This window comes from Bactrocera neohumeralis, chromosome 2 (assembly GCF_024586455.1).
Source record: "Bactrocera neohumeralis isolate Rockhampton chromosome 2, APGP_CSIRO_Bneo_wtdbg2-racon-allhic-juicebox.fasta_v2, whole genome shotgun sequence".
Lineage (NCBI taxonomy): Eukaryota > Metazoa > Arthropoda > Insecta > Diptera > Tephritidae > Bactrocera > Bactrocera neohumeralis.
The window spans coordinates 32,740,743-32,757,295 of record NC_065919.1 but is presented as its reverse complement, the minus strand read 5'-3'; the positions used below and the strand labels follow the sequence as shown (position 1 = coordinate 32,757,295).

Sequence of the window (16,553 nt, the reverse complement as noted above, 5' to 3'; positions counted from 1 at the left end):
AACACATTGTGTTATTACCTCAATGTAGTTTCTAAAAGACTTTACCGCTAGTGGGGGGCAATGATAGACTTATATCGAGGGAGAATTTATTCATTCTAATTTTTATTTGGTATTTTCATTACTTATATGTTATTTTGGAAAGCTATCTTATAGCATTGACAGACGGCAGCGTTAAACCAGATTAATTGGATTTTTCGGGATTAATTCAGGAGTTACCACAGCTAACTCCGTTGCTGAATCCAAAAATAACTCTTTAAATTTTAAGGAGTTTGTGAGATTTCGTTGGCAACATTGTTAAAAATGGCCAATTTTCATCTATTGTGAATGAAATACAAGCAACCCTGACAGCTGTTTATCAAATTCTCAATATAATATCAATAAAACTTCTATGTTATGATGCAGTTTTAAAAATAATGTGTTGATATGCTTTTGTAATAAAAAATGGTTTGGTAAAAATTGGTCGGCTAACAACCGTAATGTTTATCTTCTATCAATTTTCATTGAAAATATTATAAAAAGGACAATGAACTGTTTATGAGAGTTTCAAACTCGCATAGCTGCCGTCTGTCACCTACAAATTTGGATCTGATTAAGTGCGCAGTTAATCCGGATTAACGCTGCCGTCTTTCAAGGCTATTAAATAACTAAATATACATACATATGTGTATGTTGTGTGTATTGTATTGTTTGTATGTATTGCAACATATTGTTTATGCTGCTTGATATGGGGTTGTTTTAAAGTGTACAATTCAATGCATGTTTGTGTGTGTGTTTAATGTTATCTCATCTGTAAATTTATGACTTGTGTCCTCATGCATTTTTATACTCTCGCAACAATGTTGCTAACGAGAGACCCATACACCTTCAAACCATTATATTATATCCACCGTGTTTTACTGTTGGCAATACATTTTTTCTTTGAAGTTCCTCATAGATATTTCTCCACACTTTTCGTATCCCATCCGAGCCAATTATATTCAATTTTGATTCGTCGCTGAACACAATATTTTCCCAAAACGAATACGGTGCGTTTATGTAAATGTTGTTTAGCAAACGCCAATCTCTTCTTCTTATTAAGGTAGATTTAAAAAAATTGATAAGCACATGTATCTGAACATTTTGACAAGATAATTTTTTAATTTTGAAAATAATATTCGAAAGCATGGAATTTCATCGAAATAACAGACATGCCTTATCGACATACATAGTTGGGCAAAATATCCGGAAATAATACTAGAAATCGAGTGGGGAGCATGCGTCGACGTCTAGGGACAATAATTGCAACAAAATGTCGGCCAAAAACCGCTAAAACTTTTGTAATTACTTTTGAATAATATAAATAATCTTTAGTGTATGTAAACTTTTTTGATAACAATAAGGCGGATTTTTTTGTTTTGCAATATCTGTTTTTATACTCTCGCAACAATGTTGCTAACGAGAGTATTATAGTTTTGTTCACATAACGGTTGTTTGTAAGTCCTAAAACTAAAAGAGTCAGATATAGGGTTATATATACCAAAGTGATCAGGGCGACGAGTAGAGTCGAAATCTGGATGTCTGTCTGTCCGTCCGTCCGTCCGTCCGTCTGTCCGTCCGTCTGTCCGTCCGTCCGTCTGTCCGTCCGTCCGTGCAAGCTGTAACTTGAGTAAAAATTGAGATATCATGATGAAACTTGGTACACGTATTCCTTGGCTCCATAAGAAGGTTAAGTTCGAAGATGGGCAAAATCGGCCCACTGCCACGCCCACAAAATGGCGGAAACCGAAAACCTATAAAGTGTCATAACTAAGCCATAAATAAAGATATTAAAGTGAAATTTGGCACAAAGGATCGCATTAGGGAGGGGCATATTTGGACGCAATTGTTTTGGAAAAGTGGGCGTGGCCCCGCCCCCTACTAAGTTTTTTGTACATATCTCGGAAACTACTATAGCTATGTCAACCAAAGTCTACAGAGTCGTTTCCTTCAGGCATTTCCATGTACAGTTCAAAAATGGAAGAAATCGGATAATAACCACGCCCACCTCCCATACAAAGGTTATGTTCAAAATCACTAAAAGTGCGATAACCGACTAACAAAAAACGTCAGAAACACTAAATTTTACGGAAGAAGTGGCAGAAGGAAGCTGCACCCAGGCTTTTTTTAAAAATTGAAAATGGGCTTGGCGCCGCCCACTTATGGACCAAGAACCATATCTCAGGAGCTACTACACCGATTTCAATGAAATTCGGTATATAATATTTTCTTAACACCCTGATGACATGTACGAAATATGGGTGAAATCGGTTCGCAACCACGCCTTCTTCCAATATAAAGCTATTTTGAATTCCATCTGATGCCTTCTCTGTATAATACGAGTATAAACATTAGGAACCAATGATGATAGCGGAATAAAACTTTACAAAAATACGGTATTTGAAAAATATGTAAATGACGTATAATGAAATCTCGATTATCACTTTACCATGCGAGAGTATAAAATGTTCGGTGACACCCGAACTTAGCCCTTCCTTACTTGTTAATAGAATATTTGAGCGACACTGTAGGAAGGCGATACCTCACCAAAAAGATGCGCTTAAAATATGCAACATCTATATAAAACTAGTTTTGGTGATATTTGAATAGCATACTGAGTTGGGCGTCGACCGTTCATAAGATTCAAGGTTGTACCAGAGAACGTATATTTATAAATATACTATATAAGTATATATTATAAATATACGTTCTCTGATTGTACAATAGATCATGCAGTAATTTATCTGGGCTCTCGACTGTTTCTTGCTGGACAAGCTTATGTAGCACTTATGCGTTGTAGATCTTTGGACGGTGCTCGAATTGAAGAACTAGACTGTTCAAAGTTGACAGGTAAAACCCCATGTATGCGGCCATCTTGGATTTTCAGAGGTAGCAACGCAGTGCTGTATATATTGAGGCAGTAAATACTTAGCAAATTTATTCTAATAAATAATAAAAACTATAAGTATTGTTGCTTAATATAAAAGGAAATTGTTTATTAATGACATATACTTACTAATATTTGATTTAAACGCCATAGTGTGTCATGTTTCGCTCATAAAAATATCATTTACTGATAGTAAGATATTCATTATGTAGTGAGTTCTTATTAATAAAAAGCAGCCCTATTTTTAGATTCCTCGGTGGTGAGTTTTCTTCTGAATGTATTTGTTTACAATTGACAGACAAAAACATAAAACGGTTTGTATTCGTAAGTTTTTGAAATATTATTACCAATAATTTTAATTTAGAAAGAAGATATTTAGGCATTTGTAGCTGAATTTTTAACACATCGTTCTAATTCTCATCCGTATACTATTAACGATAAAACTGATAGAAACGGTACAATATTTATTTCTTTATAAGTATGTGAAATTGCATATAAATTTTTGAACTATTAATATTTTTTAGTCCCGTCACGAAATTTCATTGGAAATACCCTAAAAAAAAATCCCTGAAAATTTTAGCCCTTAATATTAACATTAAGAACTGGACGAAAGCCTGTAAAAATTTTCCATAGAAAATACACTACAATCGTTAGTTTTTAGCTTTAAATTCCTACAGATCAGAGGTATTTTATGGCATCGCTTTGACTTTAAACGCATATCTCAGAATTGTTCACTCAGAATTGTAACTCACAACGGCGAGGTAGTACGAGGCTCTAAAACAGATTTTTTCAAGAATTTCGCATTTTTTTGTATATATCTCGTAAATGACATTTGCTATAAAAAAGGTTTGAGGTCAAAATCGCTATCATTAATACTTCTCGAGATATTCGGCTTTTTAAGTAAGGCTTTATAGAATTTTTATAGAAGGTATGTATTAAAAAATCTATGAAAATTGCGGTATGAACGGTAGGCCTATTTTCACCTTTACAACTTAAAATAAACATAATTAATAATTTACATAAAAATTTAAATAATAATATTGCACAAAATAATTTAATAATTAATAAAGATTTCTAAGCTCCCACAATAGATGCATCCAAAATCCTACAACTCTATTAAATATAATGTATTAAAATACAGAAGCTAACTTTTAGAAGGGGGAGGTAGTTACATACATATGTGAAATGCACAAAAATTTTATGTGCCGAAAATGAGGGCTGGCTGCCTGCCTAATAAAAATTCTTAAACAAAAATATGTTCTAATTCTTATAAAAAGTAATTTAAACTGTCGAGTTGTGAATTTTCGCAGCAATAAAAAGGCTCTACAATTTTTAATATAAACTTTATTATTAACACTAATATGTATTCTTATTAAAAACTTCGACATATCTTTCTTTTCAAACTCAATTTCCAATTGATGTTTTCCTATAACGGCTAACGAGTTGTCAATTTGTATATGTCAAACGACAAATTACCACCCAGGATTGTATCCTACTGCATGCAAACATTTAGAAATACTTGAAGCGTGTTTAAAAATTGCACAAAAAAACAACTGATTTAACATTAGACAACAAGTAATATCCCAATAAAATTGAACAGATATGTAAAGTAATTCAATATAATCACTTAAATAACGTAAACACTTGCATTATTTTATATCTTTTAAAGTCTCGATCATCAAAATTTAAAATTTATATGCTGTTTAAATGCTAACACAACACCCTGATTACCATGAAAGTACTAAAAAAAGTGCAACACAACACCCTAAGATTTTCTAGAGGTGAGTATATGTATGTAAACAAAGAAAAGGTTTATTACTGTATATACTGAGGTCAATAGAACTTAGTCGCAAATAATATAACAATTAGTCGATGAAAGGTTACGAGTAGATATTAAATGCTGCCTAATTATCGATTTACTTAACCCATACTACATGTCATAGTTCATATTTTAACAAATTTGGGGTTTCTCACATCAAACTAAAAAATTAAAAATAAATATAGTTTAAAAAAACTAAAAAACACGCTTTTAAAACATATCAAACTAAAAGGTAAAAAATAACTCCTGCATTATTGTGAGAAAAGCGTGGGGTGCTTGGTCATAAGTATATCGAGCATTCCACGCTTTTCTCACAATAATGCAGGAATTATTTTTCATTGTATTAAAAAACCAAAAAAATATAATTTTTTAGCGGAGCTGCATTGGGGCAGCGTTACCGCGTAGCTTTATTGGAGTAATCAAAACTGGGTGTTAGCTTAACCAAATTACAATATTTATACTTAATTCTAAACTAAATAATTACCCGTGGCGTGATTCGTTTCCACGAATCTTATTCTGTACAACAGGTAGTGCAGACGCTGCCCATGCACTTTCTGGTGCATTTCGGTCACACGTGCCGAAGTTGTAAGTCGATACTTATTCATGTAACAAGTGTTGCGTTAACTTATAAATAGATATTTATTTTCGGCTTTGCTGATACTAAATAAGTAAGCATATTCAATGATATTGCCGAGGGAAAGAAATGATTGTTTAAAATTAGTGGACTGTATATGTTTTCATGACCTTAAGCATTACGAATTCCTTAAATTATCTTAATTAATAAAACGAGTTATTTGCACAAGCAGCAATATTCGGCGTTTTATCTTATTTATTAAAAAAATATAAATTTGTTTAATTTTTAACTAAACGGCAGCATCCTTAGCGAATAAGCGTAAAGAAAAATTATATGTCATATTTTTATTTCACTTTGTTGCGACCTAATGATGTTATCAAAATTTATTTATCTGCATGCAAATTGGTTATGATCTAGAAAATCATTAAAATGTAACGAAATTTAACATTTTACACTTTTCCCATAAGAAAATCATGAAAAATTATCTGCTTTGGGAACCCATGATAAATAGCTTTTTTTACATGCAAGAAATGTAACGATATACTTAATTTTTTATTTAGGTAGTTTACTAAAGCGCTTTAATTCAACTCTGCAGTTGGGAATATTGGAGGATGGAGTCATGTGTAGAAGTTCACGCAAGTGAGGAAAGTTCTCTGATCGCCATTCACTTGGGAGTGGCCAGAAACGATTCTTTTACACATGACTCAAGCAGCTCACTACTTCCGGTCTTTGACCAAGTATCCTCTGGGTAGCCTAAGAACATCCGTTCGAAGGCGAGCTAATGTGAGAAGGCGAAACATTCCCTACATAGGGTTGTGCGCTTGGCTTGGGACCCGCCACGTAAAAAACAATACCAATGAAAAAGTTTAAAAAGCCTCGGATGAGAGACCCCCCTTTTGATGACGACCATGGCAAACGGAACTATGATTTGAGGGCATGCACCTGGAATGTCCGGACCGTTAATTGGGAAGGTGCCGCTGCCCAGCTGGTTGATGTCCTCGCAAAAATAAAGGTTGACATCACCGCAGTCCAAGAAATGCGATGGACGGGACATGGACAGAGACGAGTAGGTCCTTGTGACATTTACTGCAGTGCAAGTTTGGTGTTGGATTCGTGGTGGGAGAGAGACTCCGTCGCCGAGTACAATCATTCACTCCGGTGAATGAACGTCTAGCCACAATCCGCATCAAAGCGAGGTTCTTCAACATATCGTTGATTTGCGCCCACACCCCGACGGAAGAGAAGGACGATGTGACCAAAGATGCCTTCTATGAGCGCTTGGAGCGCGCTTATGAGAGCTGCCCCCGCCACGATGTCAAAATCGTGCTTGGCGACTTTAACGCCAGGGTGGGCAAAGAAGGTATATTTGGCACTACGGTCGGTAAATTCAGCCTCCACGACGAAACATCCCCAAATGGGTTGAGGCTGATTGACTTCGCCGGGGCCCGAAATATGGTTATCTGTAGTACTAGATTCCAGCATAAGAAGCTTCATCAAGCTACCTGGCTGTCTCCGGATCGAAAAACTACCAACCAGATCGATCATGTTGTGATAGATGGAAGACACGTCTCCAGTGTTTTAGATGTGCGTGCGCTCCGAGGTCCTAACATCGACTCGGACCATTGTCTTGTTGCAGCTAAGATTGCACTCGCCTCTGTGCAGCAAAAAACGCACGCCAACAAACACAAGGAAGGTTCGACGTCGGGAAGCTGCAATCACAACAGACAGCCGAACGATTTTCTACTCGGCTTGCACTCCTGCTCTCTGAGAGCACTAGTCAACAACTCGGTATAAGGGAACTGTGAGACGGCATTTCAAATTCCTTACGTACAGCTGCAACCGAAACCATTGGTTTTCGGAAAGAGCAAAAGAACAGCTGGTACGACGAGGAGTGCCGTGTCGCAGCGGAGAGAAAACAGGCTGCCTACCTCGCAACGTTACGATCGACCACTACACGTGCGGGATGGGATAGATACCGAGAGCTGAATAGGGAAGCGAGACGCATTTACAGACAGAAGAAGAAAGAGGCCGAAATGCGTGAGTACGAAGAGCTTGATAAGCTGGCCGACAGGGGTAATGCTCGAAAATTCTACGAAAAAATGCGGCGGCTTACAGAAGGTTTCAAGACCGGAGCATACTCTTGTAGAATCCCCAAAGGTGATCTAGTCACTGATGCCCAGAGCATAGTTAAATTATGGAGGGAACACTTCTCCAGCCTGCTGAATGGCAGTGAACGCACAACACCAGGAGAAGGAGAACCCGATTCCCCAATCGATGACGATGGAGCAGACGTTCCATTACCCGACCATGAAGAAGTTCGAATAGTAATTGCCCGCCTCAAGAACAACAAAGCGGCAGGGGCCGACGGACTACCGGCCGAGCTATTCAAGCACGGCGGAGAAGAACTAATAGGGAGCATGCATCAGCTTCTTTGTAAAATATGGTCGGACGAGAGCATGCCCAACGATTGGAATTTAAGTGTGCTATGCCCAATCCATAAAAAAGGAGACCCCACAATCTGCGCCAACTACCGTGGGATTAGCCTCCTCAACATCGCATATAAGGTTCTATCGAGCGTATTGTGTGAAAGATTAAAGCCCACCGTCAACAAACTGATTGGACCTTATCAGTGTGGCTTCAGACCTGGAAAATCAACAACCGACCTGAAAGAAGAATCGACACACACCACCTCTTCGTCGATTTCAAAGCTGCTTTCGACAGCACGAAAAGGAGCTGCCTTTATGCCGCGATGTCTGAATTTGGTATCCCTGCAAAACTAATACGGCTGTGTAAACTGACGTTCAACAACACGAAAAGCTCCATCAGGATCGAGAAGGACCTCTCCGAGCCGTTCGATACCAAACGAGGTTTCAGACAAGGCGACTCCCTATCGTACGACTTCTTCAACCTGCTCCTGGAGAAAATTGTTCGAGCTGCAGAACTAAACAGAGAAGGTACCATCTTATATAAGAGTGTACAGCTGCTGGCGTATGCCGACGATATTGATATCATCGGCCTCAACACCCGCGCCGTTAGTTCTGCTTTCTCTAGGCTGGACAACGAAGCACAGAAAATGGGTCTGGTAGTGAACGAGGGCAAAACAAAATATCTCCTGTCATCAAACAAACAGTCGTCGCACTCGCGACTTGGCTCTCACGTCACTGTTGACAGTCATAACTTTGAAGTTGTAGATAATTTCGTCTATTTAGGAACCAGCATTAACACCACCAATAATGTCAGCCTAGAAATCCAACGCAAGGATTGCTCTTGCCAACAGGTGCTACTTCGAACTGAGTAGGCAATTCAAAAGTAAAGTCCTCTCTCGACGAACAAAAGCTAAACTCTATAAGTCGCTCATAATTCCCGTCCTGCTATATGGTGCAGAGGCTTGGGCGATGACAGCAACCGATGAGTCGACGTTACGAGTTTTCGAGAGAAAAATTATGCGAAAGATTTATGGTCCTTTGCGCATTGGCCACGGCGAATATCGCATCCGATGGAACGATGAGCTGTACGAGATATATGACGACATTGACATAGTTCAGCGAATTAAAAGACAGCGGCTACGCTGGTTACGTCATGTTGTCCGGATGGATGAAAACACTCCAGCTCTGAAAGTATTCGACGCAGGACCCGCCGGGGGAAGCAGAGGAAGAGGAAGACCTCCACTCTGTTGGAAGGACCAAGTGTAGAAGGACCTGGCTTCGCTTGGAATATCCAATTGGCGCCACGTAGCGAAAAGAAGAAACGACTGGCGCGCTGTTGTTAACTCGGCTATAATCGGGTAAGCGGTGTCTACGCCGATTAAGAAGAAGAAGAAGTTGGGAATATTTAGATGTTAAACACAGTAAATAAATACGTCATTTTATCTCCGATCTACAACAGTGACCAACAACGTCAGTGTGAACGAAATTTCAAGAAATTTGTTCAAAGATTGAGAAACATCTTCTTCTTCTTAATTGGCGTAGACACCGCTTACGCGATTATAGCCGAGTTAACAACAGCGCGCCAGTCGTTTCTCCTTTTCGCTACGTGGCGCCAATTGGATATTCCAAGCGTAGCCAGGTCCTTCTCCACTTGGTCCTTCCAACGGAGTGGAGGTCTTCCTCTTCCTCTGCTTCCCCCGGCGGGTACAGCGTCGAATACTTTCAGAGCTGGAGTGTTTTCGTCCATTCGGACAACATGACCTAGCCAGCGTAGCCGCTGTCTTTTAATTCGCTGAACTATGTCAATGTCGTCGTATATCTCGTACAGCTCATCGTTCCATCGAATGCGATATTCGCCGTGGCCAACGCGCAAAGGACCATAAATCTTTCGCAGAACTTTTCTCTCGAAAACTGGAACGTCGACTCATCAGTTGTTGACAACGTCCAAGCCTCTGCACCATATAGCAGGACGGGAATTATGAGCGACTTATAGAGTTTGGCTTTTGTTCCTCGAGAGAGGACTTTACTTTTCAATTGCCTACTCAGTCCGAAGTAGCACCTGTTGGCAAGAGTTATCCTGCGTTGGATTTCTAGGCTGACATTGTTGGTGGTGTTTACGCTGGTTCCAAGATAGACGAAATTATCTACGACTTCAAAGTTATGACTGTCAACAGTGACGTGAGAGCCAAGTCGCGAGTGCGACGACTGTTTGTTTGATGACAGGAGATATTTCGTCTTGCCCTCGTTCACTGCCAGACCCATTTTCTGTGCTTCCTTGTCCAGCCTGGAGAAAGCAGAACTAACGGCGCGGGTGTTGAGGCCGATGATATCAATATCGTCGGCATACGCCAACAGCTGTACACTCTTATAGAAGATGGTACCTTCTCTGTTTAGTTCTGCAGCTCGAACTATTTTCTCCAGCAGCAGGTTGAAGAAGTCGCACGATAGGGAGTCGCCTTGTCTGAAACCTCGTTTGGTATCGAACGGCTCGGAGAGGTCCTTCCCGATCCTGACGGAGCTTTTCGTGTTGTTCAACGTCAGTTTACACAGCCGTATTAGTTTTGCGGGGATACCAAATTCAGACATCGCGGCATAAAGGCAGCTCTTTTTCGTGCTGTCGAAAGCAGCTTTGAAATCGACGAAGAGGTGGTGTGTGTCGATTCTCCTTTCACGGGTCTTTTCCAAGATTTGGCGCATGGTGAATATCTGGTCGGTTGTTGATTTTCCAGGTCTGAAGCCACACTGATAAGGTCCAATCAGTTTGTTGACGGTGGGCTTTAATCTTTCACACAATACGCTCGATAGAACCTTGTATGCGATGTTGAGGAGGCTAATCCCACGGTAGTTGGCGCAGATTGTGGGGTCTCCTTTTTTATGGATTGGGCATAGCACACTTAAATTCCAATCGTTGGGCATGCTCTCGTCCGACCATATTTTACAAAGAAGCTGATGCATGCTCCCTATTAGTTCTTCGCCGCCGTGTTTGAATAGCTCGGCCGGTAGTCCGTCGGCCCCTGCCGCTTTGTTGTTCTTGAGGCGGGCAATTGCTATTCGAACTTCTTCATGGTCGGGTAATGGAACGTCTGCTCCATCGTCATCGATTGGTGAATCGGGTTCTCCTTCTCCTGGTGTTGTGCGTTCACTGCCATTCAGCAGGCTGGAGAAGTGTTCCCTCCATAATTTAACTATGCTCTGGGCATCAGTGACTAGATCACCTTTGGGGGTTCTACAAGAGTGAGAAACATCTCCTTCCAAAATAACCCACCGGTCATAACTGACGTCGAATTAAAAACGATTTTTAGTATTCCAAAAACCTAATTCGCTTAAATTTCAATGAAACTGAATAGAAAATATTCAACGCTATTTATATACGGCCCAGTTTTACAGTCCATACTTAAGCATAACTTAAGTACTGAAAATGGGAGACTTAAGCAGTGCTTAAGTAACAGCTGATTTTTGTTTTGAATTGTTTTTAATTTTCAGTTATTTGTCAAAAGAAGAATAATAAGAAATAAGAAGCTATTTTTTGCGAAAAAATATGGAATCGTATTGGGATTTCCACCAGTTCCAATAGGTGCTCCGACTCGCTAGCGGTAAAATTGAGGGTTCTCTTGTTGTTTTCAGCCAATTTCGATATAACTTTCCTCGCAAATTTATGTATTGTCTGTTATAATTTAAGTATTTCAAACATATTTTTAAGGATGACATTTGTAAAACATACGTTGCTCATAACGTTGCCATATATCATAATAAAATTTTATAGAAATTAAGCATTGACTGTGAAACGTAAACGACTGCTGAGTCAGAGAACATAAAACATAGAGAAGGTGCAAATCGAAATCTGTATGACGGTTCGATTGCGCGGCTAACAGAGCTGATAGAATTTGTCTAAGGAATTCGCCGTGCTCTGGCTATTTAGCAGAATTGAGCACGTGCAGTGGCAGAAATATATGTAAAACGACTGAATTCATGCGAGAATGAATAAAGAGAAATGCTTTGAAGAAAAATATGCAAAGTCACACAAAGAATGTAAAGAAGCATTCTCTGAGACACATATGCGTGATCTTGTATCATATGAACCATTTTTTTCAGAAAAATTCTAAAAATTTTAGTTTTTTACAAAATCTTAAAAAATTAGATAAAAAATAATTAATTTTATTTTTTAATTTTTTAATTATTTTAATTATTTATTTCGTCTATTACAAAGCGAAGATGTGTCAAATTTGTATATTTTGATTTACATACATAAATTTATATTTATTTTATATATTTTTCCATTATTTTTTTTGTTTTATTTTGAAGGTATGAACTTCGGCTGGCGTTTTAGGACCTTTTTGTCCCAAAATATTTTTTTTGTTAATAAAATATTGCCGGAAAAATCTTCGGCAGGCACTTCAGGAGTCTCTGCTCCCAAAGAATTATATTTTTTTCCTTCAAATTTATTTTTCGGTTTTGTTTGTTTTTATATATATATATATATTTGTGAGTTTCATGAAATAACATATGTATATAGTAATACTCACAAAAATATATAATAGTTAAATTTCTTATTGCATAAATCTATTGTAATAACTTCATATTAAAAATATTTAAATGGCATATATTTTGTTGCCCGCCTGTATTTAAATATTTGTTTTGATCTTTTCTGGGAAAAGTTACTCTTTTATTCTGGAGGGTCTGGAGTTCAGATTCGCAGAACTGAGTTTATATTATAAAACGGAGGGTCCCCCTTGCGGTAGTGAATCGGGGTTTTAAAAAATATTTTATTATTTGGCTGGTCGAGCCTTCATTTGAAATTTTTTAGATTTAATTTAATATTATTTGTATATATTTGATATGCTAATAGAGTATATCTTGTTAAGATAAGATTTTATCTTGTTTTTTTTTTTTTATTATTTTTAAACACGAACAGTTGTGAGTGGCATGATTATTGGTTTTGCAATACTCACAGTGAAATAATTTTTCATACTTAATATTAGTGGGATTATTTCCCATTTAATTAATAAATAGTATAGGTTTTACTTACAACTAATTTTATGTTGTTGTTGCTACTGCTGCTGTTGTTACTGTTGCTGTTGCTACTGTTGCGATTATTGTTGCCTTTGCTGCTGCTGTTGCTTTTTGAGTAGAATTTTGGCGGTTGGTTGTGCGATGATCGTCGTTGGAGGCCGTGTGTGAGGTTTAGATGAAATAAGATGTTTTTGGCGAAATTTCTGATTTACAGAAATTTTTTGATTCTTTTGTTTTTATGAGGGGCTTTCAGCGTTTTTTATGTGGACGTATGTTTGCTTATTGTTCGCTCGTAATCCGTTTAGACGAGGCGCGTTCGATTGGCAGTAGGCACAAACACACACTCGAAATTTTTTCAATAATTTTCTAAGTGGCTAAGATTTTTTTGATTATGTGTCTCTTTTTGGACTTAGCGTTTTTTTGAACTTTTTTTTTACTTTTCTCCTCAATTGAGGATACTTGATTGTTTTTCAAACGGTAACACGGGGATTTTTTGTCCCCTTAAATGGTTACCGCCGAAATTTATTGTTACATTTTGGTCCGCCAGAGATTATTTCATCTCCTGGCAGGATCGCCAATTAAAAACTCTGTTTAGTTCTGTAAGCAGCTACGGGCAACTGCCCGTGAGCAACTCCCGTGGGCAACTCCCTGTGGTCAACTGCCTCGTTTTCTTTATTATGTTTTCTTATATACAGTATTTTGCTTAAGTCTAGATACAAATATTTATCTTACATTCTAGGAAGTATATCTACAATCCACTTGAGATATGACATATGTTACAAGTGGAAAGGTTCATCTTACACTCTATGAATTATATTTTGGGACCACCTAAGGTGGACAGTATTAGCAAAGTACACATAATGTTTCAATACGGACCATATGGGTCGTAAGTGTCATATTACATATTTATGACAAATAAAAGATATGTTCATGTAATATGAACTGGTGGTATTAACTTGTATTCTAATATATTCGTTTGCAGTCGGTCGCGCTCATTGTGTTCAGTACTTCTATGTGTCGAAACACTGACGCGACGGTAAAGCCCCACAACATTGTGTGTTCTCACTTCTTTCTGTGAAGAAGCATCAGAAAGATGTTCAATTTATGGTTTTTAGCTTTTGCCATCGTCCCGAAAAGACGCTTGTTGGCAAAGGCATGTTCGGGGAGATGTTACGGCGTCTGTTTTTATGAATGAAGCTAGGTCGCTTGTGGCATATGCGCCCGCGTTTATGAATGAAATCGTTTTTGTTGTAAAATTTACTACATTTGGGCTTCGCCAATTCGGCTGCCATATTGACTTGTGGTACTTTTGCTATTTGGACAATTGTTGTTTTTGTAGAACAATGCTTAAATTTTTGGTGGCGACATATTCACATGTGTACGAATATGTATGTTTGTATGCTTGTGTATTATTTGTTCGGCAATGTATGCAAATATATGTACATATAAGCATAAGCATAAATGAATGTATGTATATGAACATGCAGATCAATCCGCGCACATGTAATATGTGTATTGATAAGTTATAAAATCATGATTTGAATTTCTGAATGCGCACATGCGTATGCATACAGTCATATGGGCAGATAATAAGATTAAAATGATAGACGATATATATATTTATACATATGTATATTGTTGAGATAAATTCAATTTCTATTACTAAGAAACATAATACAAAAATATTTATTAGTAGAGTATATTATGTAAAAATCAAATTAAATTATTAAATATACAAGTCTAATAGCGGGATTCTGTAACCAGTCTCTAGTCTCTATTTGAGACATTTTGAGGCAAAGTCTCAATTTGAGACTAGTTACTATTCACTAATAGTGCCCATACACGAGCACACAAGTGCGTTCGATCGGTATGTGGGCGCTTGCGGTTTATCGTGTATGGGCTTGTTCGCGTACCGATCCATGTTCGCGAAAATGTTTGATTTTTTACGATCGGTGCGCGAGCATGTTTATCGTGTATGGCGTTGTCGGCGCACAAAATCTCATTTCTCTCGTGTCGCCGAACAGTGAAGATCGCGGACGAACAATGGCAAGTGTAAATAAAGATTTTGTATCAGAGTTTATTGATCTTTTAAAAAATGAAGTGGCAATTTGGCAAACGAAAAGTGATAAGTATAAAAATAAAAGTGAAAAAAATAGAAGTTGGAATAATTTATTAACAAAATATAAAGAAATCGATAAAAGTGCTACATTAGAAACCGTCAAAAAAAATATAATGGTTTAAGATCATGTTATAGACGCGAATTGCAAAAAGTTCGGAGAAGCGAGAAATCAGGAGCAAGTGCAGAAAATATTTATATACCAACACTGTGGTACTTTGAAAGCTTAAATTTCCTTATGGACCAAGAAATTCAAATGGAGGGAATTTCGTCGTTTGAGGATTGTGACGATGAAGAAAGAGTAAGTAAAAAGACAATATATTGTACATTATAAAGTTTTATTTTCACATTTTATAGAAATTTATTTTGCCACTCAACGGCTCCAACTGTATTAAAATAGTTACAAAATTTGTTACGAATGTTTGCAGAATTTTGTGTTATATTTCCATAGTTCGTCGGCTGCATGTCTTCCAAGTGGACACAATCATTGTTTACATCATTTCTTAAGTAAACAGATGAGTTTGTTTTTATTAAGAAATTATGCAAATAGCAACATGCAAGTGTTATTTTAGCACTTTTTTCGGGGTCCAAATTCATAGTTGTATGTAAAATTCTGAAACGATTTGCTAAAATTCCAAATGAGTTTTCAACAACACGGCGTGCTCTAGATAATCGGTAATTAAATATTTGCTCTTCTACATTTAAATTGCGACGACTATAAGGTTTCATTAAATTTTCTAAAAGAGGAAATGCGTCATCTCCAACAAGCACATAAGGTAGAATATCCTCAGAAAGTGGCAATTTTTCTGGTTGTGGAAGGTTCAGGAGGCCTTCATCATATTTGTATTTAAATTTTGATTGCCCAAATATACCAGAATCAGAAGCTCTTCCATTCATGCCGACCTCTACTGCTAAAAACTCATAATTTGCGCTGACTATCGCCATCAGTACTATGCTAAATTGTTTTTTTGTAATTATAGTAATAAGATCCGGATTTAGCTGGTTTTATTGAATTGACGTGCTTTCCATCAATAGCACCTATGCAGTGGTTGTAATTCCACTTACTTTCAAATTCGGCTGCAATTATTTTCCATTCCTCGGCATTATTTGGCATCTGAAATTATAAAAATAATTTTGTATTTCTTTTTTCTTTCAGGAACCTAACCATAAAAGACAAAAGATCACAGAAAAGGATTTCTTGATGAAAGCAGTGAACTTTTTGGATAAATCCGAAAGCAATCCAAAAAAAGATGAAGCGAGTATTTATGGAGAAGCATGGGCTGTAACATACCGGAAATTAAATAAGGAGCAGCAATTGTTTGCTAAAAAATTGATTGACGAGGCTTTATTACATGGACAATTGGGAAACTTAAACATAACATCATTTATAAATGTTGAAAATCCTCGGCCACATTTTTCGCATCATAACTATCAGCTTTACAACCGTTCATCTACTTCGCAACATTCTTCACATCCAGCTGTACCAATACAAATAATTTCGAATGAAGTTATTTCTCCTTCATCAAGTCAGTCATTCCAATATCTATTCGATAGCCCAGAGTTCCAAGATTTTAGCGAATAATATACATATGTATATACGTTTTCAACTATAGTATTGAATACAAAGATAGTACAACAAAGTTTATGTAAAAGCAAATGTGTACCTGAATTAACACCACATTTTGATCTCAATATTGAATTTTTGT

The 16,553-nt window shown here is 37.3% G+C and overlaps 1 protein-coding gene across 1 annotated transcript in view; it reads right to left on the bottom strand.

The window, feature by feature from the left end:
• Window positions 1-15,168: 15,168 nt before the first annotated feature.
• The window catches only part of LOC126764049 (zinc finger and BTB domain-containing protein 17-like), a 29,825-nt gene continuing 28,440 nt past the window's right edge, over window positions 15,169-16,553 (bottom strand). The window contains exon 3 of the mRNA XM_050481810.1: window positions 15,169-15,961. The gene's annotated coding sequence lies outside the window, so the exon portion shown is untranslated. The remainder of the gene's footprint in view (window positions 15,962-16,553) is intronic.